At 43.4% G+C, this 23,902-nt stretch overlaps 1 protein-coding gene across 4 annotated transcripts in view; it reads right to left on the minus strand.

Annotated features, from left to right (window-relative positions):
• The window catches only part of caska (calcium/calmodulin-dependent serine protein kinase a), a 301,664-nt gene that overhangs the window by 110,347 nt on the left and 167,415 nt on the right, over window positions 1-23,902 (minus strand). The gene's annotated exons all lie outside the window — the stretch shown is intronic.

The following is a 23,902-nucleotide window of genomic DNA, read 5'->3' on the forward strand; positions in this document are numbered from 1 at the left end:
CCATTCCCACATTATTCTGCAGAATTCCTTAGAGAATTCACATAACTCTCTCTGTCTGAATTATTTTCCACAATTAGATACTGGTGGATACAGACTCAGTTGGCAGTATTTGTATGCCACACAATCAAAATGCAACAATATTTTATTAAGATAAACTGCTTGCACCCAGGTCTAAAAGGATATTCACTGGGAGTTGTTGAGGTGCTTTATTAATGGACTTGTGGTTAATCTGTAATAGGTGGGAGATAATATGTATCTTCCCACAACCACATCAAACCAAATCAACTGCATTCAGGTTCTGGTGAAATGAGCTGAAATAGTGAGCGGCCAGAGTTGTCTTTAACTGCTTCTGCCTAGTGGAAACCTTAGCGATAATGATCTTTTTATTCTTTCTGTGCGATTGGTTTCTATCCAAGTTCACTGAAAGAAGGATGGATTAAACAAAAATAGCTTTATGTCAGATGTAAATGAAGGCAAAGACCTTATATATGTAACCAAAAAGCTCCTCTCTAAACTTGTCTCAAGCGTTTATCTTGAACTAAACCTGCTTCCTACCTGTAGGAAAATGTTACAGATATTACAGATATGTGAGAGAGGGCACTTATATACATAGAAGCCATTGTTAATCCAGAATCAGTGGTTAATTAAAAGTTAGTGACTAGGTGAGGTGTGTAAACACATTCTACCATATTGCTCCGGATGCAGTGCTTTTGGTTAGATGAATAAGAGAAACAAATACATTTTTTACTAAAGCAACATCCTAGCTTCACCTTTGTATATTTAGTGTATTTAGAATCAAACCTCTCATTTACCTATAAATTGTGTATACTGTATATATATATTTTTTATAGTCTTCATTTAAAGAAATGTTACCGTTTTCCCAATTTAATAAAGCATTACCCATTCCATTTTTAAAAAATGTTTTCTTGAATCAAAAAGTTTCATAGTTGCTCACCTCACCACATAAACTTTCCCCTCGATGTACCTGTTCTTCTGCTTCCTGTTTCATAGGCAACTTCTCCATAGATATTTAAGTAACAGATGTATTAATTCCATAGAACAGTATTCCAGAATCAGATGTTTTTGCTGTTTGCTAAAATATCTTTTCCCTCCAACTTAATAAGGGTAAATCTCATAGTTACCTGTATTGTATAATGTCATTGCATAAATAGTTTTTTTTTAGCAATCAGAAGTAAAATAAATGGGAAATGGTGAGAAACAGAACTTATTCCACCTTTTCGAAAGATCTTCCACACTCATTTGAGTTAATTTTAATTAATGAAATAAGTTCCTTATCAAACAGCGTACTTTTTAATATACAAATTCAAAACTGATATTGCCAAATACCGCACAGGTCTGAATACATGTATATTTGTAGACATGTTTATTCATGGCTTTTAAAGATTCACTGAGACTTTGCTATCTCCTCTGTAAGCTGTGTAAAGTAATAAACTAATTTAATTTAGATTTTTGTTCCTGATTCTTATTAACAACAACAACAAGATTTCATTTATAGAGCTCCTTTCACATCAAGAGGACGTCCCAAGGCGCTGGACAGTTGAGTCAGGACCCGAGCAGGGGGGAAATGGTCAGGGTGAGGGGAAGGAAGGGAGGGAGCGAGGAGGGGTTAGAGGGTCGAGAGGGGAGCTGAAGGCACGGTCAAAGAGAAAGGTCTTGAGACCGGCCTTGAAGGAGGAAAGGGAGGAGGCGGCGAAGGCACTGGGGGATAGAGTTCCAGAGCCTAGGGGCTGAGAGGCTGAAGGCCCGGCCACCGATGGTAGGGTGGTTAGGGCGGGGGATGTGGAGCAGACTGGAGCCAAAGGAACGGAGGGTACGGGCAGGTAAGTAGGGGGATAGTAGGTCGGAAAGGTAGGAGGGAGCAAGGCCGTGAATGGCCTTGTAGGTGAGGATGAGGATCTTGAAATCAATCCTCTGGGGGATGGGGAGCCAGTGGAGGCGAGCGAGGGTGGGAGTGATGTGGTCCCGAAGCCTGGTGCGGGACAGTACACGAGCTGCAGAGTTCTGAATGACCTGCAGCTTGTGGAGGGAGGTGCCGGGAAGGCCGGCGAGGAGAGAGTTCCCATAGTCCAGCCTTGAGGTGATAAAGGCGTGGACCAGGGTTTCAGCAGCGTGAGGGGTGAGGTAGTGCCGTAGTCTGGCGATGTTCCGGAGGTGATGGAAGGCGATGCCAGTTGTGGCGCGGATATGAGGGAGAAAGGACAGCTCAGGGTCGAACAGAACCCCGAGGTTCCTGACTGGCTTTGAGAGGTGGAGAGTGCAGCCTTGGATGCTGATGCTGTCAGCGCCTGAGGTGCGGAGGCGCTCACGTGAGCCAATCAGGAGGGCCTCAGTTTTGCGCACGTTGAGCTGAAGAAAGTTGCCTCTCGTCCAGGACTCGATGTCGGACAGGCAGCTGTCAGGACATCGGTGGTCGTGGAGTTGAGGGTAGAGAAGGAAAGATAGAGTTGGGTGTCATCCGCATACATGTGGAAGTTAACCCCATGTCTGCGGATGATGTCACCAAGGGGGAGCATATAGAGGGTGAAGAGGAGGGGACCGAGGACAGAGCCTTGAGGGACACTACACGAGACAGTGCGGGGGGTGGAGGAAAAGCTGTTTGTGGAAGCAAAATGAAGACGGTGGGAGAGGTACGACCTAAACCACTCAAGGACAGGGCCTTGAAGGTTGAGGTGGGAGGACAAGCGGTGGAGGAGGATAGTGTGGTCGACCGTATTGAATGCTTCCGATAGGTCGAGGAGGACGAGGAGGCAGAGGGAGCCCTGGTCACAGATGGTCAGGATGTCATTGGTGACCTTGACCAGGGCAGTTTCTGTACTATGGGCAGCACGGAAACCCGACTGAAGGGGTTCAAATAATGCATGGGTAGGGAGGAAAGAGCGCAGCTGGGAGGCGACAACTCTTTCAAGGATCTTGGACACGAAGGGGAGGTTGGAGATGGGCCGGTAGCTTGATAGCTGCAATGCATCAAGGGAGGGTTTTTTCAAAGTGGGAGTAATGGTGGCAGTTTTTAGGGGAATGGGAACAGAGCCAGAGGAGAGGGACAGGTTGATGATGTCTGTGAGAAGTGGGGCAAGGAGGTGGAGCTGAGAGATAAGGAGTGGAGTGGGGATGGGGTTAAGGGAGCAGGTGGTGGGTTTCAGGGACAGGATGAGTTTGGTGACAGAGGGTGGGGAAACGGGTTCGAAGGTGTTTAGGGGAGGATGGGTAGGAGTCGGAGTCTGGGAGGGAAGGGGTGGGTGAAAGTTGGAGGGGTAGTGACTGCGGAGCGGATTCCCTTGATTTTGGATTCAAGGAAATCCAGCATCTCCTCGCAGTGAAGGTTGGAGGAGATGACCTACGCGGGGATGCGGGGGGGACGGAGGAGTCGGGAAAAATTAAACGTTTTGTACAGCGGTAAAATCTCATCACCAAAGTTACTCTCAAGAGATGCTCATTCAGTGGTCAGCACTTTGCCAGACTAGCGACTGTGTCTTGAAGGCACTGTGGCTTGCTGAAATTTGGTAGAGATTCGGCACTTGCCCAATGCGCTAGTCTTAAATTTTAAAGGCTGGTTTTAATTTTAATTTTAATGGTCTTAAGGCTAAGGTCATGAGAAATGTCAGGCTTAAGGACCTCCCCAAAAGTCAAAATCAGATTATGATAATAATAATCCTTGCACTTGATATAGCACCTTATTAAGTCTAGATGTCTCAACTCACTTCACAGAATATACTGTAAAGTGAATTGACTGTATATTTGGTGAACGAAATGTGGCAGCCAATTACACCACCTGGTGGAGGCTAAGGATAAACTTCACTAGATGGCTACCAATTCCTTCAGTAGATATGGCACAGGGACTTAAAAAGGAAATTAATTTAAAAATTAGTGGATTTTTTGACACTAGCCCACCTCCCCCCGCGCCCTCCTGCTGGGGCTCCCAATCAGCTGTGTTTAAGTGCTTTGAGATTATTCCAGATATGAAAGGTGCTATATATTTTTTCTGGCCAGCTAGTTGTCCTTTACATGGGGAAATCCATAATCATGCTTAAGAGTATCTAAATCAGACTGTGAGTTCTACATGTAGAACTCCCCTACACAAGGAATTTCCCTGATCTGGAAATAAAATGCATACTCGCTCCCTGGAGGGACGCACCCTGCTTACCTGAGTCCAGAGTATTCGGTGCAGGTTGGCAAGAGACAAGGCTTCTGACACAGGAACAATTACTACACTTTATGACCTCAAATTACGAACATCTAATTCTGCAATGATATATTTTAACTTTAGAGGTTTGACACTTTATTTGAGGAAAGATTAATGTTGTATGGACTTCATTTTCTATGGCTTCTCGTCTACTACTCAAATCAGACTATGAAATATTCAATGACATATTTCATCCCTTGTTAACCAACAATTTTAATCACTTTCAAACCAGAGTTATCTAACTTAGTAGACCATTTAGATATACATTTTGCATCTAATTTGAAATTTTGTTATAAACAGAATCAAAGTAACAAGCATTGTACACAGCTCAGCAAGAGAGAACTGGCAGTTAATATCCATCTCTTAGTTACCGAACTACTACACAATAAGTCCAAATATCATATAAAACAAATCAAATTCTCCCTTTAAATTATTTTTTATTCCCCAAATATTCTTGTGGTGTAAATTTCATCACATTCTATTGTCTCTATCATCCAACTTCAAATTCCTCTTGAGGCAGGATAATGTCACATAAAAGGAAGTGTGATGGCCTCCAAAATACGGAAGCATACAACTACATAGCAATAACGGACTCAACTTATACTGTAGTGGTTAAATAAGACTGGGCAGATCAACTGAAGGATGAGATTGTGACCTGCCAATCCTTAATCTGATAGTAGACTGTCATCTTGGTTCAACTGATTGAACTTTTGCCTCTTGGGTCAGAAGGTGTGGGCTCAAGGCCCATGCTGGAACTTTGAACTGACAAATCTCAACTATGACACTTCAGTGCAGTGCTGGGGGGTGCTAAATTTCTGGACGTGTTGTCCTTCAGATGAGATATTAAACAGAGTTCTATCTGCCTGTTCAGATGGATGTTCAAAATGCCATGGGATTATACCAAAAGAGAAGGGTATTTCTCTTGGTGTCCAAGCTAACAATCCACAAATAAAATTGGTCTGCCACTCCATGGATGTATGATACATTGCTGTGTGCAAACTGACTGCCACGTTCGCCTTCAAAATACAGTAACCACATGTTACAGTCACTATATTTTAGGAGTATATCCTGTAAGTGCTTTGAAATGTCCTTTTGATGTGAAAGGTGCTATAACAAATGCAAGGATTATTTTGGATGTGACATTAAAACTGAAATCTTGCCTGCCTATTCTACTATGCAATTTAAAGATGTCATGACACTATCCTTGAAGGGAAAGTAATTTCTCCCACTGTTTTGGACAACAATCCTTCAGATTAAAATTCGTAATTCATTTCATGGCTATTGTGGAAATGCACAAAATGGCTGACATGTATGCCTGCACAAACTGACACACAACTACTGTCCTCTTTGAGGCATTTCAAAGTCATAGTAGCTTTGAAAACTTTTTTTTATATAATGGAAGGTTTATCCCTTTATAATTGTACAAATTGTTCATTTACCTCAGCCACTGATTAGGGATTGTGTATTTCTGTAAAAGGGACACAGAAAAATAAATGCTGAATGAAAAAAAAGTGGCAATGTTGCTTTATTCCTAACTGGAAGTGAACGTTCTTGCACTTCCCCCCAAAAAATATTGAAGGAACTGAGAATCCAGCTAAAAGAGTTAATTGTTCAAACATAACAGAAGTGAACGGTTGTCTCAAACCACCCAACAACCTCTATTCACTTGGTCAAAAAACAGAACCATTTTACACTGTACTTTTGATACTGAACCTACTGCAGCTCTAAAGGTCTTCAAATAAATGCAGGTAAGAGGCACTGTGGGTTATTAAACTGTACAGTAATAGGAATTAAGGATATCCTGGATATAGGATTTCAAATCTTTCAGTTATTTGTGATTAGCATGGTTATTCTATAGTACATGAGTTTGTAAATACCTGATCTTAAAAAGCATTCAATTTACAGACATCTAAGCACACAGTACAAAAGGTAATCTATATTATGCACATTTTCTAGCCTTAAGAGTTTTGCATATTCTAGTCTCAAGATGTTCCTGCTCACTCCCAGTATTCTTCAATATCTTTCCTCTTCGAGCATTTAATTCCCTTTTAGACTACTTTTCTTTTTCAATGTCAGATTGGAATCATTTTGATAATTCAGTAGAACTATAATAATAATAATATAATAATCCTTGCATTTGATATAGCGCTTTTCACGTCTTCTAGATCTAATGCTTCACTTTAGGGGTTTCCATAATGACAGACGTAGGATGTAAGTTAAAATTAACACTTAAACTTTATTGATGTAACTGATTGATAGTTCAGGGTTTTAAGTAGGTCAGCAAGTAGAAGTTATTCTAAGGCAAAATTAGATTTTGCTTCAGAGGTTATATATAATTGTAAGATCTAAACAGGCTAGTCCTGTCACGTTTGGAATTGAATCTTGATTTTAACGCAAATCGTGGGCATTGAGTGCCTCCTTAAACCTGGCAAATTTAACCTGCACCTAAACTCATCTTGTCCTTTTTCTGTTATTTCTGTGCCTCAACCTTTCCTTCCACGTATACTCCCCTCACACACTACAACTCGCTATTATTTAAGGTCTCGCAACCTACAAGGTCTTGATTACTGACAAAGCCATCTCTGAATTGATCTCCTTCAGAATTCATAGCTCGCTGCCTATCTCTAACTCCCTTTATTATCCACTACTGGAGAAAAGTACCTCTGAATTTCTTCACAAATTCTAAATACCTTCACCTATGACCAGTAGGTGGTGCCCTGTAGCATAATGGTTGGAGCACTCGTCTCGCAAATGAGAGGATCTGGATTTGATTCCCAGGCAGGAAAAAACCTTAGGCAAGTTTCCTTATTCCACACGCCTCTGGTTACCTAGCAGTAATTAGGAAGCTGGTTGTTAGTCGATTGGCGGATCGCTTTTCAGGGGTAATACTCCCTTAAAAAAAACAATAACTTAGTCACTCAATCCACGGCTGTTTGTGGGACACTGGCTGCCACGTATCGCCCACAAAATATACAGTTGATTCACTTTACAGTATATTCTATGAAGTGTTTTGAGACGTCTCAAGAACGTGATAAGGCGCTATATCAAATACAAGGGTTAATATTATTAACTCCCCCAGAGCCTCAATTGGCCGGCTCTTTTTTTTCCCACAACCCTCAGGCCGGGTCTAAATCCCAGACTCTCCAGTGCTTTGTGACATCCTCCTGACGTGAAAGGCTCTATAGAAATGTAATTTGTTATTGTTGCTCGTAAATATTTCAGACAGCCATAAAGTAACAAATCCAAGTATGTAGCAATTAGCTGCCTTATTAAACACAATTGTAATTGATGCATAATTCAATCGAGATATCTTTAAAAGATATGTTAATAACAAATTGAATGTGATTAACTGAAGGTAACCTTAAAATCAGGTGACTCGAATGTTGCTTTCACATTACGAGCTTGCCCTAAGACGCAAGGAAGTCTGTGAATATATTTCAGCACAGTTTTTCCAGAACTAACCCTAGAACAAAAGGCTTCAAGTACTGCTCCAGCCACGATATCATTCTCATACTGGAGGCGCACAGATAGTTGCTATTTTACCTAACTGTGATGAAAAGTGTAATGAACAAATGCTTGCAATAATAACCAGTTAGTTTTTGGCACTGGATTTGGGAGAACAGAGTTGGACCTCCGGTGTGTTAGAACCCAATGACTTTTTGTCTACATGTCAAGTCTCATTGAATATACACTGCGAAGGTAGAGGTATGTTTGAAATGAAAGGTGGGCTGTGGTTACTGTAAACATGCCAAGAAAATAGGGAACCCCCACTAACTCCAAAAACGGAGGTTTGCTAGAAAAGAGAAATACATTTTCTGTGGAATTGCACCTTCAGAATATTTTTTTTCCACATGGAACTAATCAGCTGATGCACATAATAATAATAATATAATAATAATCCTTGCATTTGATATAGCGCTTTTCATGTCGGAAGGACGTCCCAAAGCGCTTCACAGAACACACTGTAAAGTGAATTGACTGTATATTTGTGGGCGAACGCGGCAGCCAAATGACTAATTTTATTATTGTTTTTGGTTTTGGAGGGATTATTATTAGGTGTGTGGAGTAAGGAAACTTGCCCAAGGTTTCGCCCTGCCTGGAATTGAACTCAGGTCTCTCACTTGCAAAGCGAGTGCTCTAACCACTGAGCTACAGGACTCCACATGGTTTGCAGCAGCATCACATAAAAGCAGACTTGTGAATTCTGATCATGAATTGTCCAGGACTGCCATTGTCTCTCACCCCAGGCTGCTGAGACCCAAATCCACGCATTCATCACATCCAGGCTCGACTACACAAACTCCCTGCTTGTTGGCTGCCCTGCACAGGCTGCAGATCATCCAGAACTCTGCAGTCCGTGTCTTCTCCCACACCAGGCACCGCGATCCTATCACCCCTATCCTTGCCCAACTCCACTGGCTTCCCATCACACGGAGGATACATTTCAAGATCCTGGTCCTCACTTTCAAAGCCCTCCACGGTCTCGCTCCCACCTCCAACCTCCTAACCCCTTACCACCCTGTTCGCTCCCTCCGCTCAGCGGACTCCGGCCTGGTTCATGTCCCCCGCCTTGCTCGCCCCACTATCGGCGGGTAAGCCTTCCGCCACTCTGCACCCACCCTCTGGAACTCCATCCCGCAGTCCCTCTGTCTCGCCCCCTCCCTCGCCACTTTCAAGACCCACCTCAAGACCTTCGACCGTGCTTTCGACCTCCCTCCTTCACCCCCCTGCCCACCCCCCTCTCCCACCCCGACCCTCAGCTCAGGTCCGTAACTCTATCTATCCAGAGCCTTGGGATGTCCTCCCAATGTGAAAGGCGCTATACAAATGTAATAGTTGTTGTTGCCTGGCTTCACTGGCTCCCTATCACTCAGAGGGTACAGTTCAAGATCCTGGTCCTCCCTTTCAAAGCCCTCCACAGCCTCGCTCCTCCTTACCTCTGCGACCTCCTAACCCGCTATCAATCTGTCCAGTCCCTCCGCGCAGCGGGCACCGGCCTGCATTACATCCCGCGCTTTGCCTGCCCCATCATTGACGGGCGGGCCTTCAGCCTCTCTGGAACTCCAATCCACCGTCCCTCCACCTCGCACCCTTCCTTGTCTCCTACAAGACCCATCTCAAGATACTCCTCTTCGACTATGCCTAATAATAATCCCTCCAAAACTAAAAACAATAATAAAACATTGGTCATTTTTAATCTACGACTGTTTGTGGGACATTGCTGTGCGCAATTGGCTGCCGCGTTCGCCCACAAATATACAGTCAATTCACTTTACAGTGTGTTCTGTGAAGCGCTTTGGGACGTCCTCCCGACGTGAAAAGCGCTATATCAAATGCAAGGATTATTATTATTATTATTATTATTATTATGCCTTTGGTCACCCTCCTATCCTTATTCTCCCCGCCCTCCTGATCCCAATTACCAGCTCGGCTGTGGATCACTCACTGTCCAGCGCCTTGGGACGGTCTCCTGACGTGAAAGGCGCTACACAAATGTAATTTGTTGTTGGTTGTTTTTGTTGTTAGATGGGACTGGATTTGAAGAGCATGTGGAACAAAGTATTCATCTGAATCTTCTTTGCAGACTTCTTGTAGCATAGGTATAAATCTATTCAGCATAATCTTTTCTTCATATTTCATTGTAATTTGAAATCGAGCATGAATTGTGCTTTATTCTGATTCATCTTTCGCTGACAGAGAAAGATCCACACCTTACATACTCAGTAGGTGAAATCAATAACAATTGAGGCATTCAACTCACCATCTCTGTATTGTTAGACATAGCTTGCATTTTGCTAATTTCTTTCAGGCCAGCAATCATTATCTTGTTGTTTCAGAATGACCATGTGGGTGGAAAAATGCTTGAAACCCCTTTCAGTGGTTTCTTTCTTTCATTCTAGGAAAAGTGTGCTGGATCTGGGGATTGCTGGAAACATTACCATAAATAATAAAGTACTATCTTCAAAAATACCATGGGACAGTATACTATACAAAACTCAGACCAGTAAACACAAACTTTTAATTGGACAGAGTAAAGCAAAGCACAAAAGATTAGTCCAGGGACGTAGCAACACAGATTTATAAACAGGTACTTTTTTTAGCTTCAAAATGCTAACTTGAAGATTGACAACAACCAGTTACAGTTGTATTGCACCTTTCTCGTCGGGAGGACATCCCAAGGTGCTGGACAGTCAGGGCTTTGGACCCAAGCAAGGGTTGGGATCGGGGGGGGGGTAGAGGGCAGTGAGGGTAGAGGTAGGAGGGTGTTTGAATGTGTAGTCGAAGAGGAAAGTCTTTTCTAACCCATGTTGCAAAAGCAAGTAAAAATTGGTTCTGCTAGAGGTTTTTGAAGTAGTACATTACTATTATTTTGTGTAGGAAAAAAGGTATAAGTTGTTTTAACACAAATTAAATAAATGACTGAAGTTTTCATTTCTTTCAGGGTAATGGAAAATCAATGCATTCTCACTCTTAACAGCACTGAAAGAGAGATACTGACAGCTATGTATGTAGTAATATTCTTGATAGGAGTCCTTAGTAATGTTGCTACATTACGGACTTTCAAACAAGCTGAAAAAAACGCAGCTTTCATTTACATGAAAAACATAACTGTTTCTGATTTACTACTTTCCCTAAGTCTGCTCTTTCGTGCCGTATACTACTTAAAAAGTGATGAATGGGCCCCTGAAACTTTGTGCATTTTTATAACTTTTGTAACAGTTTCAGTTTTCCATGTTAATATGTATTGTAGTATACTTTTTCTGTTATGGACTGGCATTAGCAGATATGCAATAATAGTAAAACACAAATTTTCTATTCTGCATAGTATTGTGAAACCAAAAGTAATTGTAGTTGTATGTATTGTTACTTGGATTGTGCCAGCAATGTGTATTGGACCTTTAATCCTTTATTATACAGTCAATTCACAAATAAATGCAACTTCTTGCTATGATCTAATCATCAATAAGAGAAGAAAAACCTTTATGAACGCCCATGTTTTTGTCACGGTCATCTTTTTTCTCATCTTGCTATTCTTGCTTGTTATTTATGCTTTGCTGGTTTACCATCTTCACCAGCTCCAGAAGAACAGTATGATTGCCAAACGTCACAGTACTATCGTAGAAATTTGCAGGAAACTTTTCACATCCATTATGGTATTCATAATCTGCTTTGTGCCATATCATATCCAGCGACTTTTACAAATTACATTTGATGACAATTACTGTCAGTGGTATCAAATGTTAAACAAGGTGAAAAGTGGTGTGATTCTGGTCGCTTCTTTAAGCTGCTGCATTCATCCACTGCTACATTTATGTTTTCGGTCAAAGTTTTGTAAATCAAAGGATGCCCCCAGAAAAAAAGAGCATTATCAGTTGCACTGATGTAGCTTGGCAAACTAAAATCACACTGTGCAGAATATTGCTATACTTCCTTTCATCAAAGTACTCTGCTTTGAAAGAGATTAATTTCCAAAATTGTAAAGAATTTAGAAACTGTTTGACTGTTTTATTTCACTGTAATACACTCTGTGAAGTACTGTGTGAAGGTTAAAAACTCACGATTATAGCTTCTGTATAGTTGGTAAAGAGGAAGCCCCTTCCCCACTGTCCAAAGACACATAAACAAAGAGAGCAAAGGTTTCATTTCTATGGTTAGTTAACCTCAGAAAGAGGTGCAACAATTGGGGTTTTATGGCAGATGGAAATTCAGCCAGAGTTCCTGTTCTGCTCTCTTCCCTTATTGGTGAGGCTGTATGTGTGTGTATGTATGTGAAAGGCGCTATACAAATGTAATTTGTTGTTGCTGTACGTGGTGCTCAGTGAGGACAAGAATGATACCATCTGTGATTCACTTACAATCAAATACTCTGACTATATTTACCACCTTGGCTCACACATTAAGAATGATCACTAGCGTGAGGTATTAGAATGCTTCTGGTGTGCACTGAAAGCACGGCTGACGAAGGGTCGTGGACCTGAAGCCTTGACTCACTTTCCTTTCTGCATAGATGCTGCCTGACCTGTTGAGTGTTCCCAGCGACTTCTGATTTTGTTTTCAGATTTCCAGCATCTGCAGTATTTTTTGTATTGTTCACTGCCCAATACATTATTTTTACCCCCTCGATGTAAATACAGATATGAAGTTTGAACCTATGTAGCAAGTCCAAATGTACTAAACTCCGTACCCCCATCACACCAGTTTTAGCCAGGTTCCACTGGCTCCCGATCACTGAACAGATCGATTTCAAGATCCTCACACTTGTCTTCAAATCCCTTCATGCCCTGTCACATCCCTACCTCTCTGACCTGCTTCCTCCCCAACCCACTAGCCGTTCCCTCTGCTCGACTGGCCTCCCGTCTGTGCCTCGGGTCCTCTATTCCACCATCAGTTCCCATGCTTTCACTCACTATGTCCCAAAACCCTGGAACACTCTCCCTCAATCCCTTGTCCCTTCCTTCCCCATCTTCAGGTTGGGCCTGAAGACTTTCCTCTTTGACCATGCTTACGATCATCTCTCCCTCCTCTCAGCTCCGCGTCATGCTCCACCACTGTCAAGCGCTCTGGGATGGTACCCTGTGTGAGGGGCTATATAAATGCAAGCTGGTGTTGTAGAATCGCCATTGTAATTAATAGTAATACAATCTACTTTTAAATTTAAGCATTGCAAAAATAAACAAATGCAATTTTAGTTGTCTGAATTCTGTTTTAAGACCTGCATTTATTGTCTACACGGTTTAATCTTTAGTACATCATAATAATAATCCTTGCATTTGATATAGCGCTTTTCATGTCTTCTAGATGTCTCAAAAAGCGATTCACAGAATATACTGTAAAGTGAATTGACTGTACATTTGTGGGCGAAACGCGACAGCCAATTGCGCACAGCAGTGTCCCACAAACAGGTGTGGATGGAGTGACCAAATTGTTATTGGGTTTTTTTCTTGAGGGATTATTATCAGGCGTGTAGAGTAAGAAAACTTGCCCAAGGTTTCACCCTGCCGGGAATCGAACCCAGATCTCGCTTGCAAAGCTAGTGTTCTAACCATTGAGCTACAGGACTCCACAGTCCTGGTTACATCCAACTTATTTGAGACTGGTTCCTCTAATCGCTGGATATAAAGCACCTATGGAATGAATTCAGAGTATCTTATCAAATGATTTCTCGCCTACTCTTTCCACTGCCCTGCTACCAAATGCAGAGTCCAATCAATAGAAATCAGTAAGGAAAGTGTCACAGAAATACATGCATTATGTTTTTACTGGTACTTCACAGTAATTACATAGTTGCTGAATCTCATCTTGCACGGGGTTCTCACACACATCTTTTGAAGGTTTTGCAAATAGAGTACAACAGTACAGTTCTCTTTTCATTTCTACAATAAATCATTCTATAGAAATCAATACAGGTCATTGACTATTGCATTTTAACATTTGCCTGCATTAGTCACGCATTTATAGTAAACTTGTGAAGCACTTCAGTGTGTTCTCCCAACATGAAAGACACTAGATCCCCTCCATGGCCCTGCCCCCACTACCTCTGCAAGCTCCTAACTCCCTACCATCCAGCCTGCTCCCTCCGCTCAGTGGGCTCCGGCCTGCTTCACATCCCCCACCTCGCTCGCTCCACCATTCGCAGGCAGGCCTTCTACCACTCTCCCCCTACCCTCTGGAACTCCATCCTGCAGTCCCTCTGCCTTTCCCCCTCCTCGCCTCCTTCAAGACCCATCTCAAGACCTTCGTCTTCGACCATGCTCTCGATCAACCTGCTTCCCCCACTGCCCTCCACCCTCCCCAATCTCGACCCCCAGCTCGGGTCCGAAACACGGACTGTCCAGCAGCTTCGGACGTCCTCCCGATGTGAAAGGCACTTTACAAATGTCATTTTGTTGTTGTAGATCAAACGCAATGATAATTATTATTAATAAGTTCAACTCATACCCGAATTACAGATCATTGGTGGCATAGTCTTCCTGGAAAGATTAGAACGAATGAATGTTGTTGGAATTGGAAATATATTATTACTTCCCCACCTTCAAATCCTACCTAAAGACCTTCCTTTTTGATTGTGCTTACGGTCATCTCCCCCCTCCCTCTCCCCCGGCTCGTTGCCAGACTATGCCACTGTGAAGTACTCTGGGACTCTACCCCGCATGAAGGGCGCTATATAAATGCAAGTTGCAATTGTTGTTTGTTCAGTCAGAATTGGTCATCCTGGTATTCGGTCCGAAGTAGTGATAGTGAGTGCTTCTTTCCCTTCCCTCGTTCTGTCGCTCAAGCCACTTGACCTCGATTGTTTCAGCAATTCCAGCAACATTAGAAGAAAGTAAAAGAAGATAAACGAAGATACAGGGTACAGCTGAAACACACCAGCTAGAGACAAGGACTTTTGCTTCCTTAATTTGATGCCTGCTATTATCAGCGTGCCAATTCCTGAGACATTACTTGCTACTTCCAGTCCCAGAGAAATGAGAAGCAAGAGATAACCTACTGTTTATGAATTTGATATTGTCATTACAGTGACATTGCTATATGTGTGCATAACAGTCAATATTGTCTGGCAAAAACTTGTCGATTGTAACTATGTTTAACGAACTATTGCAATTTCTGCCTTATCAAATAAACAACCTTTAACATATAAAATACAAGTGATTTTGGTTCCACTATTCACAGATCCTAATATAAAATTCAGGTCTTTTCTGACCACACCTAGCATCTCAGATTTCAACAGAGTGATTAACTCCACTAATAACTGTACCTTCGAATCCAACAATATATAACAATATCCAGACAGATGTTACCTGGGGTCAGGGTGATCAATTCTCCAGATCAATTCCCAATCAGTTCTCAGGCAGGTACAAACCTCTCATTCCCTCTCAATGAAGCGGTTCTGTGCATGGCCCATTCTTCTACATATTTACATACCCCTTTAAAAACCACTGTCATCATTCCTATCCTTAAAAAACCCTCCCTGTCCCTTCTCTACTCCCTAACAACCACCCCATCTCCAACCTCCCCTTCCTCTCCAATGGAACGAGTTGTTGCTTCTCAGCTTTGTTCCTTCCTCTCCCGCCACTCCGTTCTCGAACCCCTCCAATCGGGTTCCGTGCCGCCCACAGCACAGAAACCACTCTGGTCAAAGTGACAAATGACATTCTGTCCATCTGCGACCAGGGCTCTCTCTGCCTCCTTGACCTCTTTGCTGCTTTTGACACGTCGACCACTCTATCCTCATCCACTGTCTCTCCTCTCACCGCAGCCTCCACGGTACTGTCCTTGATTGGTTCACATTGTACCTCTCACACCACCTGCACTTCATCTCCTCAAACGGCTTCTCCTCTAGTCCCCGGATCGTCTCGAGCGGCGTTCCTCAGGGCTCTGTTCTTGGTCCCCTCCTCTTCAATATCTATATGCTCCCTCTTGGTGACATCATCCGCAGACATGGGGTCAATTTCCACATGTATGCGGATGACATCCAACTTTACCTCTCTGCCTCCACACTTGACTCCAGAACCACTGCTGTCCTGACAGAATGTCTGTCAGACTTTGTTAGCTCTCATTCAAGTCTTGGAATTCTTCAATTGAACTTTCTTCAATTGAACGTCAACAAGCCCGAGGCTCTCCTGATTGACTCCCGTCAGCACCTCCACACCTCAGGCGTCACCGTCCATGGTTGCACACTCCACCTTGCTAAGTCAGTCCAGAACCTTGGGGTCTTGTTTGATCCTCAACTATCCTTTCTACCCACATCTGCGCCATGACTCGCTCTGCCTTCCCCCACCTCCGCAATATTGCCTGGCTCTGCCACTGTCTCACACCGCAGGCCGCCGAAACCTCATACATACAATCTGCCCCCACCCTCTGAAACTCCATCCTGCAGTCCCTCCGTCTCGCCCCCTCCCTCGCCACCTTCAAGATCCACCTCAAGACCCTCCTCTCCAATCGTGCTTTCGATCTCTCTGCTTCCCCCCTGCCCTCCCCCACCCCGACCCCCAGCTCAGGTCTGTAACTCTGTCTGTCCAGCACCTTGGGACGTCCTCCCGACGTGAAAGGTGCTATACAAATATAATTTTGTTGTTGTTGTATATACGTTCTTCGTATAATTGTATGAAGTTGGGACCAGACAAACACCATGCAACTGTACAGAGTACCCGAAGTTCATTCATGGTGCCACCTTGCTGTCACTCTCTACACTGGTTCTGCTGCTACTCTCTACACTGCCTCTCTTTCTCCCACCCGCCCCAGTTCTCTTTCTATTGCTATCCAGCACGGCTCTCTTTGTCCCTCCCTCTTCAGCTCCCTTCCAATGGCTCTCCACACCGCTTCTGCTTCCGCTCTCTGTGGCCTCTCTTTATACCTCTGGCTCTCTTCCTGTCACTCTCCACATTGCCTCTCCTCTCATTATATCCTTGAAAAGGAGTCATGCATACACCTCAAACGCTCAACTCTTCAACCAATGCAATTACCCAAACTAATTAGGCAAGTGCGAATGAAATCCACTATCTTTCATGCAATTAAGTGAATTATGCAATTATATGATACGTATAATAGTAGATACGTATATAGTAGAGTGCACTATACGTCATAATACAGGTTGTACATTCATTTGAACTTTGAATAAGAAATTAAGCCTCTAGCCGATTTCCCTTCTGACTAAATTAGATAAGTACTAATTTGGAAGTCAACCCACAACAAAAAATGTTTTAAACTTATGACATTGCAACGGCTTTTAAGTGAGCAAGATAAAATGGAGCCAAAAATAAATGCGCAGTTAATTTAATTTCACAGATAGTCACTTGTGTGAAAAACACAGCATAAAATTCCCCTATCTCTCATATGAATGTCTAACTTCCTCTTGAATGCATCTGTATTAATTGACTGAATCACCGCTTCAGCCAGCGAATTACACAATCTCTCTACCCTCTGCATGAAGTAGTTCCTCCTAAATTCTCTTTTTGATCCCCTAATTGCTATCTTATATTTTTGTGCCCTGGTTATTGTCTCCCCGACCAGAGGAAACAACTATTGATGTAAACCTTATTGATCTCTTTTACAATTTTCAAAATTCTATTAGGTTTTATTAGCCTTCAACTATAGCAAAAAAAGGCTCAAACTATTTGGTCTAACCTGATAGCAGTAATCTCCTGCTATCAGGTATCATCCATCACTACTTTATCCTTCCTACAGCATGGAGACATCAATTCGACAGAATACTCCAAGGTTTTGTATAAAATCAACATTACTCCTCACTTTTATATTCTATCCCTCTGGATTTAAAGCCCAAGAACCCATTGGCCTTTTTATAACCTTATCGACCTGTGCAGTTAGAGATTTGTTGATCTGAATCCCCAGATCTTTTTTTCTCCTCTGAGGTTCCTCCCATCTAGACTATAGACTACCAAAGTGAATTACTTCACATTTTCCGACATTAAACTTAATTTGCCATCTATATGCCCATTCTGATAGCCTGTTTATGTCTTCCTGCTTTTTCTCTACAATCTCCTTCATTGCTTATCCAGTTTAGTGTCATCCGCAAATTTTGACACCAAACTTTCTATAGCTGAATCTCAATCATTTCTGTATCTGGTAAACAAGCGTGGTTCCTAAAACATCCTGCAGAACACCACTTCCTCCTTCTGTCCAGCCTGAGATGTTACAGTACTTCACATTGAAGGTACTTTCCCCTTGAAATAGCAATAATTATTTTGATACATTACATGCAGAATCATGGATGGCTGAGAGGTGGAGACAAAAAATAAGGGGTTCTTTAAGCAGTAAACTGTGAAGGTGAAAATTGAAATGATCTAGTATGAGTTATTCTTTTTGTAAAAAACGGTATTGATTGCATATGATGGATATCTCTTCTCAGCTCTAGTGAGCAGCCTGGGGCCACATCCACTAGCTGATGCCAATTTCTGGTACACTTTACCCCTGTTATTTGTAGCCTGGTGCGTGCGGGAAGGTTTAGTGATTTTTTTAGATATGGTCCTTTGAGGTATTTTATTAATGTAAATGTAATAGAAAGAAATGAAAGATTTTAATGGCTAAAATGGAATAACACAAAATTCCTGAAAAATAAAACAATAAGTTATAAAAAATAAAAAGAATGTCACGGGGCTCTACTCATCTCCTGTTGGGATGGCAAAAGAGGAATTATCTCATACATTTGCGGTATTATTGTTCTTAATGGAGTGTACCACATTTGTGAAATATACAATGAAATGTATTTCTGGTAAATCTAAAAATAGTTTTAATAGATATTTAGCAAAACGTTGCTAGCAGAGTCTCTAAAGGAAGTGGTTAAGTATAAAGAGACAAGCAGTTGGGTTAGAGCGCTCGCCTCACAAGATTCTCACCAAGGCAAAATGTTAGACAAGTTTCCTTACTCCACACGCCTCTGTTTACCAAGCAGTAAGTAGGAACCCGGTTGTTAGTTGACTGGCGGATCGCTTTTCCTGGGATAATAATCCCTTCCAAAAGAATGAAATAATTTTTAAAAATTTGGTCACTCAATTCATGACTGTTTGTGGGACACTGCTGTGTGGCAATTGGCTGCCGCGTTTCACTCACAATATATTCAGTCAGTTCGCTTTTACAGTATATTCTGTGAAGTGCTTTGAGACATCGCAACAATGTGATAAGGAGCTACATCAAATACAAGGATTATTTTTATTATTGCTATTAACCCACCCATAGGCTCAATTGGCCTGCTCTTTTTCTTTTTTTCTACAACCCCCAGCTCGAAGACATGATTTGGGGTTATATCAAATGCAAGGATTATTATTATTAATTACTCTGGGGCTGATCTTATACGCACATTGGTTCAGCAGTGCCAGTAAACCTATGAACCTAATGTTTAAAACCAACACAACATTGTTAATGATTAGGGGTTGAAATGAAAGGGGTTGAAATGTTAAGGGGTTGAAATGAAAATATGTTTTATATTTAAATTTGAAGGTGCTGCTTTGTATATTAATAAACACAATGAAGTAGAAGATAGTTCTATGTATATCTGAATTACAAAATCTGTTAATTTGCATGATTTAATGTGGTCAACAAACTGGCTTTTGCTGCAGAAATCTAAAAAAATGTGTTTTCTTTTGGAGTTGCAAAAATCTTCTGTGGCTTGTTTAACTGAGAACAATTTTAACCAATACACCGTGTATAACATAGGCATTTCCTGCTAGCTTGTACAATGTTCGCACATAAAGGTCAATGTATGAACGCACACACTGCTCCAGTTCACCAAACTTCTGATGTCAGTATTTCATTTTCAGTAATTCTAATGTGGTGAACTCTGCAACTAAGCCACATCAACCAACTTAATGCACACATATAAAGGTTCACCTTAATGCACCTTATAACTGAGCTTAGCCACATAATACCCTCTATGTCTGACCAAAGTCGCCATATTCTGACACTGGCCACTTTGCATTGAGCTAACCATCCTCTTCCAACATTAAATGGTGATACATCTGGTGAATGAAATCCACGTTTTTAGTTTAAAAAAATGATGAAACTACATATATGTGTCAGATGCTGGCTGGACAATGGCATATCTGCTGAAATACATATGTGAGTGGCACAGAGAGAGAGAGAAAGAGCTGAACAGACAGACACAGGAGGGAAATGGGCAAAAACAGAGGCAGGGAGAAGCAGTGAGACGGGTAGAAGTTGAATTAGAGCGATGGGGGCAGAAAGAGAAGCAGAATGAGAAAGTGGAAGAAAAATACAAAGCCTGATACTGTGGAGGAGACCTGGGAGAGGGCGAAGCTCTGTTGGGTGCTATAGTGAGAGTATGAAAGGAAAAACATAGTTTTCATTTTATTGGTAGAGAAAGGCTTTGATTAGGATTGTACATTGCATTTTGCATGATGACCAAATTCGATCTGTTTTCCTACCTACCATTAGAGCAAGTATCATGCAGGCTACTATATTCTTATGAAAAGGTTATTTATCGGCTGTTGAGTAAGATCATATTTTAAATGGATGAACATCATTCTGCATTTAACACCCATTTTTTTTAGAACTAGATGTGGTCCAGTCGCAAGAAAAATCCACATAAAAACTTTGCTTTTAGGGGCAGCTCAGTGGAGCTTTAACATACCATGTCATGAAGTGATACGGTGCAGGTTTACCCCCATGAATCACCACATGATGAATTCCTGATCTCAGCCATGCCATAGTGGAGAAGCACCAAACACAGGTCATGGGAGGGAGGAAAGTCAGAATGCAAGTCACCTTGGCGACTCCTGAGAACATGTCTTCAGCCAATCCTTGCACCAGGGAAAGTTGCACAGCATGTGAAGACACCTAAAAGGGAAAAGTAGTGCTCTCATTCTTTGAATGAGGTTTCCTTCACACATCATCACATTCCTGTGCTTTGTACGATGATCAGAATAAAGGGATTTTTTTTTAAATTAAAAGTACAGTGTATTAAAAGTTGGGAAAATGGCATATTATAGAGGTGATGTGAACTTTGGGATCTTGGACACTAAAGAATGTATGCATAAAAAGAATTCTAATATGCTATCTGCTAACCCTATAATGTATTACTATGTGGCAGTAGATTTAATTTTGGATAACAAGACTATTGTGTTAGAGTTACCATTACATTGCTCTTTAGCTCACTCCTGAAAAAATCCTACCATAAAGATAGCAGAGTCCTTGGTTACACATTGATTTGTGCTTTTACCTGAAATTGATCAATCATAGAACTTTAACAACAACTTGCATTTATTTAACGACTGTAAAGTTGTACGCAATTGGCTGCTGCGTTTCGCCCACAAAATAAAATAATAATCCTTGCATTTGATGTAACGCCTTATCACGTCTTTGAGACGCCGCAAAGTCCTTCACAAAATATACAGTAAAGTGAGTTGACTATATATTTTGAGGGTGAAACACAGCTGTCACAAACAGTCATGGATTGAACTGATCAATTTTTTTTTTTTGAAGGAGTTATTACCCCCGGAAAAGCGACCCGCCAATTGACTAACAACTGGGTTCCTACTCACTGCGGGATAAACAGAGGTGTGTGGAGTAAGGAAACCTGCCCAACATTTCGCCTGCCAAGTCTCTCGCTTGCGAGGTGAGTGCCCTGACAACTGAGCTACAGGACTCTATGTAAATCAATTCACTTTACAGTATATTCTGTGAAGCGCTTTGAGACAATAACAACAACAAGGTTTCATTTATAGAGCGCCTTTCATCTCGGGAGGACATCCCAAGGCGCTGGACAGTTGGGTCGGGACCCGAGCAGGGGGGAAATGGTCAGGGTACGGGGAGGGAAGGGAGCGAGGAGGGGGTAGAGAGTCGAGAGAGGAGCTGAAGGCACGGTCAAAGAGAAAGGTCTTGAGACCGGCCTTGAAGGAGGAAAGGGAGGAGGCAGCGAAGGCACTGGGGATGGAGTTCCAGAGCCTGGGGGCTGAGAGGCTGAAGGCCCGGCCACCGATGGTAGGGCGGTTGGAGTGGGGCATGTGGAGCAGACCGGAGACAGAGGAACGGAGGGTACGGGCAGGTAAGTAGCGGGATAGTAGGTCGGAGAGGTAGAAGGGAGCAAGGCTGTGAATGGCCTTGTAGGTGAGGATGAGGATCTTGAATTCGATTCTCTGGGGGATGGGGAGCCAGTGGAGGCGAGCGAGGGTGGGAGTGATGTGGTCGCGAAGCCTGGTGCAGGACAGTACACGAGCTGCAGAGTTCTGAATAACCTGCAGCTTGTGGAAGCAGGTGCCGGGAAGGCCGGCGAGGAGAGAGTTCCCAAATTCAGCCTTGAGTGATAAAGGCGTGGACCAGTGTTTCAGCAGCGTGAGGAGTGAGGTAATAATAATAATCCTTGCATTTGATATAGCGCTTTTTAAGTCGGGAGGACGTCCCAAAGCACTTCACAGAACACACTGTAAAGTGAATTGACTGTATATTTGTGGGCGAACGCGGCAGCCAATTGCGCACAGCAATGTCCCACAAACAGTCGTAGATTGAAAATGACCAATTTATTATTGTTTTGGGTTTTGGAGGGATTATTATTAGGCTCTGTGTGGAGTAAGGAAACTTGCCCAAGGTTTCGCCCTCTGCCTGGAATTGAACTCAGGTCTCTCGCTTGCAAAGCGAGTGGTCTAACCACTGAGCTACAGGACTGTAGTGCCGTAGTCCAGCGATGTTCCGGAGACGATGGAAGGTGGTGCCAGTTGTGGTGTGGATATGAGGAAGAAAGGACAGCTCAGGGGTGAACAGAACCCCGAGGTTCCTGACCGGCTTTGAGAGGTGGAGAGTGCAGCCTTGGATGCCGATGCTGTCAGCGCCTGAGGTGCGGAGGCGCTCACGTGAGCCAATCAGGAGGGCCTCGGTTTTGCGCACGTTGAGCTGAAGAAAGTTGTCTCTCGTCCAGGACTCGATGTCGGACAGGCAGGCTGTCAGGACATCGGTGGTCGTGGAGTTGAGACTAGAGGAGGAAAGGTAGAGTTGGGCGTCATCCGCATACATGTGGAAGTTAACCCCATGTCTGCGGATGATGTCACCAAAGGGAGCATTTTAAGGGTGAAGAGGAGGGGACCAAGGACAGAGCCCTGAGGGACACTACACGAGACGGTGCGGGGGCCGGAGGAAACGCAGTTTGTGGAAACAAAATGAAGACGGTGGAAGAGGTAGGACGTAAACCGCTCAAGGGCAGGGCCTTGAAGATTGAGGTGGGAGGACAAGCGGTGGAGGAAGATAGCGTGGTCGACTGTATCGAATGCGGCCGATAGGTCGAGGAGGACAAGGAGGCAGCAGGAGCCCGGGTCGCAGATGGACAAGATGTCATTGGTGACCTTGACCAGGGCAGTTTCTGTGCTATGGGCAGCACGGAAACCCGACTGAAGGGGTTCGAATAATGCATGGGTGGAGAGGAAAGAGCGCAGCTGGGAGGCGACAACTCTTTCAAGGACCTTGGACAGGAAGGGGAGGTTGGAGATGGGCCGGTAGCTTGATAGCTGCAACGCATCAAGGGAGGGTTTTTTCAAAGTGGGAGTGATGGTGGCAGTTTTTAGGGGAATGGGAGCCAGAGGAGAGGGACAGGTTGATGATGTTTGTGAGAAGTGGGGCAAGGAGGTGGAGCTGAGAGATAAGGAGTGGAATGGGGATGGGGTCAAGGGAGCAGGTGGTGGGTTTCAGGGACAGGATGCGTTTGGTGACAGAGGGTGGGGAAACGGGTTTGAAGGTGTGTAGGGGAGGATGGGTAGGAGACGGAGTGTGGGAGGGAAGGGGTGGTGGGTGGGTGAAAGTTGGAGGGGGAGTGACCGCGGAGCGGATTCCCTTGATTTTGGATTCAAGGAAATCCAGCATCTCCTCGCAGTGAAGGTTGGAGGAGATGACCTGCGCGGGGTGGCGGAGGGGACGGAGGAGTCGGGATATGGTAGAGAACAGAAACCTGGGGTTGTTCTTCGCCTCCAGGATTATCCTGGAGTAGAAGGACGACTTGGCCGAGGCTAGAGTGGAGCGGTAGATTTTGAGGAGGTCCAGCCAGATTTGTCGGTAGACCGCTAGGCCAGATTTGAGGCAGGTGCGTTCAGCGGCCCGCACCTGGCTCTTCAGTGAGCGGAGGTGGGTGGTGAACCGGGGGAGGAGCGAGAGTAAGAGACAGTATGGGAGGTGATGGGGGCAAGAGTGTCGAGTGTGGAGGAAAGGGTGTTGTGAAGGAGGGTGAGAGCAGAAGAGGGGTCAGTG

The sequence above is a fragment of the Callorhinchus milii genome, unplaced genomic scaffold, assembly GCF_018977255.1.
Source record: "Callorhinchus milii isolate IMCB2004 unplaced genomic scaffold, IMCB_Cmil_1.0 Scaffold4, whole genome shotgun sequence".
NCBI lineage: Eukaryota > Metazoa > Chordata > Chondrichthyes > Chimaeriformes > Callorhinchidae > Callorhinchus > Callorhinchus milii.